Consider the following 4,858-nt stretch of genomic DNA (forward strand, 5'->3'; position numbering starts at 1 on the left):
CAATAAAAGATTACCTTTGGACCCCTATTGATTTAAAATGTAAGGTGACCTATGATCCCTCTGATGATGTACAAAATAAGGTGACAACTGGTCTCCCTAATGATGTTAGATATAAGGTGGCCTCTGGTCCCCCTACTGATGTACAATGCAAGGTGATCTTTGGTCCCTCTATTGATGTAAAATATTAGGTTACCTCTGGTCACCCTTTATTATTTTCACGTTTCCGCTAATATATATATATTAGAAAGTTGATCTTTATAAAGTTATAAATATGATTATTTTGGAGTAAGACAAAGAAAATTGTCTATCATATAAAATTCAATTAATATATAAGGTGACCTGAGGTCTCCGTATTGATGATATCGATGAATTTACTTTTGTGCCTTTAATGCCTGGAGAGTTCCTAGAATGTTTTATTACTACGCAAAATGACGAACTATTTGCGGGGGACCCCAGGTCCTAGTTCAGCGTACGTTTTATCCTTCTGCCCATGGAACTGCCTTACCTAGTTATATCAAATGGCTACATTCATCAGCTACTTCATTCAATATACAGAGTTTAGTCTTTGAAAGACGACACATCGATGTAGTCTTAATAACGACAAGTACCCTTAACATGAGATACGTAATAAATCTAAGAGTTATGTCGTCGTACTGAAGTTTACGGAAGCCCATTTAGGAGCTATAAAAATATTTTTGAAATTTGATATAACGAATTGTCTAATTTGATATAACGAATTTAATTTGTTATAACAATTTCTTTGAATTTGTTATGACGATTTTAATCTGTTATTACAAATTTGTTGAATTCATTATAACGAATTCATTAATTTGTTTTAACAAATTAAATTCCTTAAAACGAATTCAAAAATTTGTTATAACAAATTTAATTCGTGTATAAGAAATACTAATGTTTGTTATAACAAATTAAATTCGTTTAGACAAATTCCAAAGTTTGTTATAACGAATCAAATTCGTTTAATCAAATTTAATAATCAGGGACTATAGAAAAATATATATGGATTCGATATAACGATTTGTCGAAATCATTTTAACGAATTTAATTCGTTATGACAAATTACTGAATTCGTTTAAACAAGATTAATTTGGCTTAACAAATTTTTGCATTCGTTATAACAAAATCAGCAAATTTGTTATTAAAGATTAAATTCATTATAACTAATTCAAAGAAATTGTTATAACGAATTAAATTCGTTATAATAAATTCGACAATTCGTTATATCGGATTCAAAAATACTTTTCGATAGATCCTAAATGGGCTTCCGTAGAAGTTCGATAATGCTATCTTCTTTTTTTTTTAACAAGAGAATGTGACCTAAATGTATGCAAAAAGCAATGTGTATGGATCTGTACATGTATATAATTAGCTAATGATATAATTTAAAGAATTTATGCACGCCAAAAGGAAAAAAAAAACGTGTGCAGATCGGAGAAAATGAGAGATAACTACCATTTTGTATCATAAGAGCGACTGTTTCAATGTACATCCTGGATTTATATCGCCAACTTCGAATTAAATTTTATTTGTTGAAAAACCAATCCTTTAAAATCCCGTAATTACCTGTATCGACTGTATAAAAGATCAACTTGAATTCATGTGAATTAGAAGATAGACCATAAAAATTTATTAAAAATTCACAGCTAATAGATGCATGAAATATATGGAAATAAAGAACACTATTCAAGCTCAAAAGTCCATGAAACATACACTCTGTAACAAAATGGAAGCTGAGCAAACACAGGCTTCTAAAACATCAGAGGTTCATCGGGTGCCATGGAGGGAGAAACTCGCTCCATGTCATGATTAGGAAATTTTATTTGCATAATTTCAATCATGTTTTTTTTTTAAAAATAAGAAAAGATATCAATATTAATCACAAGTGTGATAGGATAAGAAAAAAAAAACATTTCGTATATGAGGATTAGGAAGACTTGTTAAAGATATTGTTTAAAAATGAAACTTTCATTATTAAATTAAATTTTTTTACGTGAAGGAGTCTTCAAAGGTGTTTCCTCTTTTATAGAATCCCATGACAACAGACAGCGCACATTTCTTCGTTACGTCTACAGACAGCGCTGTGTCATCTCCATGGACGAAGCTGAAAAACTGACAATAGAGCCTTGTATCAGACAAATGCTGGAACTTATAGTCCAGAAAGTCGGAGAGAAAAATCCTGTCTTTCAAATATCAGACATTATTTCATTAGGAAGTAACTATGAAGGAACAAAAATGGGAAATTTTGATGAATTTGACTTTATGGTAATTTTGAAGATATTTTCAGAACCTAATAGAATTAATATTCTAAAGGAATGTTCTAACTGGTACACCAAACTCCAACTGGAAACAGACCAAAAAAAAAAGCTCCAACCATACATGTGTATCGTTTATAATGAAACATCACAATGCGTATGAGAATTACTTCAGAAATCCAAAAGATTTGATTTTTAGTTTCTGGAATACTATTTCTGAAGTTACGGAATCCAACACTTTTCATGCAGAAATACTTGAAGGGACCTTAAAGCCAACAAAAATTGAGAAAGAAAAACTCCTTCTTGTATATGTTAAAGTATGTGTGCCAGAAATGATATATTACAAAAATAGCGAAGCTTTGGCTAAAGTTGATCATGAGAAAACACAAATTGGCGTTGATTTGATGATGGCATTGGAACATCCCAATCCTACGGCTGTTAGTGATCTGCCGGGATTTCCTTCTGAATTTCAGGATCTACTTTTAAAGCATGGCTGCCATATCATTACCAAATCTTGTCACGTCGATCACTCCCCACACCCATCCTGCTGGTTCATCTCCTTCGCACGAATGGAGCTTGAACTAATGAAAAACATGGATGAACACCATAAGTACTGTTACAAAATGTTAAAAGCACTTCTCAGAAATTAACTTGTCCGGAAAGTGTATGAATTTATCTTCATATGTTTTGAAAACAGCTTTCTCATTTCATGTTTATGGAGATGATAAATGCAGTCATTCTCGCCTGGACATTGCCTGTATAAACAGTGATTTAGACTATATGTCATCGTGTTTTCACAGAATTCGAATGCCGTGTTTCTTTGCAAGAGACATGAACGTTGGGGCCACGTCTTAGAATTACCATGCTTTAAGTGGGGATGGCCAGGCCTTTCTTTAATTGGCGGTCGATATCAAAAGTTTGCTCTGCTGTGGATAAAGTTCTGGTACAGAGTCGTTCAATTTGTCAAATCAACTCTTTCGGAAGAAAAGATTCCTAAAATGGATGGTTGGGGTACCGTTACTAGCAAATTTGATAACAGGAAAAAAACAATATATTATTTAATTAATAGGTACCTCAGTAACGAAGGAGCCGTTAAGGGCGCACTCACAATTAAGGAACTGGCGGAAGTTAATCTGGATTCTTGCTCTGATGAAGATTTTGCTACATATATCAAGGAATTGCAGAACTATTACAATATAAAACTGGATTTCTTATTGACTGAAAATAGAAATTGAATACAAACAAATGCTCACCACAGATATGTGTGTGTATTCCTTGTCATGATCGGTTAGTATCGAACAAGAATCCGTAGATAATGAATGATATAATGTTATGGGTCAGAATAACCCTAAATGCCAGCAAAGATCAATAACACAATTTAAACTTAGCAATAATTTATTTACAGTAATATATAATAAGTAGTGATGTCAAATCGGTCAATTTTTAATATTCGATTACTCGGACGTTTTTCCGATCGAGTACCCGGGTACTCGGTAAACATTAACTAAATATGAACAAGTAAATTAATTACTGTAAAACATTCTAAACTCTTACAGAAATAAAACCACGTGCTCTGAAAGGAGGTTTACCCGTAAATGTATTTCTATTGAAACAATGTTGAGCACTTCGTGCCCAACGAAATTTAATATAACATTTTTTTAAGTTCAATTTATTTATTTAGAAAAAGTTAAACACAAGAAATAAAATCATAAGTGGTTCGCAGTGTTTTTGTTTTAAAAACATTAAACTGCTCCGTAATTGTACATGTAAAGTAACTCTTTGTTGCTTTTGACGTACAAGTTTCAGTCGTCAGAGCTACGTACAGTATCAACTTGAACTTGACCAAGTTCTCCTAACAGGGCGGATTTACGATTTTCCTACACTTTTTCGATCCTAGATTTTATATAGTTTTACGGGACGGTATTTTGAAGTTTGGTGCAACGATGGATATCATTTTTTTTAAAAAGCCTTTGCCTTCAGCCATTTGTTTTGACGTGTAATCAAACACAACCATATCAACAATGGCACGTGTAATATCATTTCTCTCTTTTCCCGAGATTTTGCGGCTTCTCGGAGAATTGACAAAATTATCTTATTTATTCAAACATAATAGACTTTAAACGATGTTCAGGGAAAACAAATAATTAAAGCAAACCAAAAATAGGGTAGAAGACAGCCAAAGGTGAGAAAAGCGAGGTAGCAGGTGTTTGGTCACGATAATTACTGTATAAACACTGCCACAGCCGATAACGGTCAATTAGAGGCGTAGGAAACCCTAATTACTGTATGTACAAGTGCTATGAACATTTTACGTTTTAAAACAGATTGTTTAATGCATTAATAAATAAACTTAGAAATATTCAAAAATATACATCCGAGTAACCGAGTACAGATTCTAGTATTCGATACTCGGACGTTCGATCGAGTACCCGGTTAACCGGGTACTCGTTGACATCCGTAATAATAAGTATATGAAACATAAAGTACAAACTTAGCAAGAATCTAAAATACATACATCAGAGTGTCCGTTGCTGCACACAATGTCCCAGTGAAAATTTATATCCCAGTTATATCTCAATAGTGCTTAT

At 32.8% G+C, this 4,858-nt stretch overlaps 1 pseudogene; it reads left to right on the top strand.

The window, feature by feature from the left end:
- The first annotated feature begins 2,410 nt into the window (after positions 1–2,410).
- Positions 2,411–3,522, top strand: LOC134259615 (uncharacterized; annotated as a pseudogene).
- Positions 3,523–4,858: the final 1,336 nt, after the last annotated feature.

This window comes from Saccostrea cucullata, unplaced genomic scaffold, assembly GCF_032062105.1.
Source record: "Saccostrea cucullata isolate Sc308-1 unplaced genomic scaffold, CSIRO_AGI_Scuc_v1 ctg12838, whole genome shotgun sequence".
Classification (NCBI taxonomy): domain Eukaryota; kingdom Metazoa; phylum Mollusca; class Bivalvia; order Ostreida; family Ostreidae; genus Saccostrea; species Saccostrea cuccullata.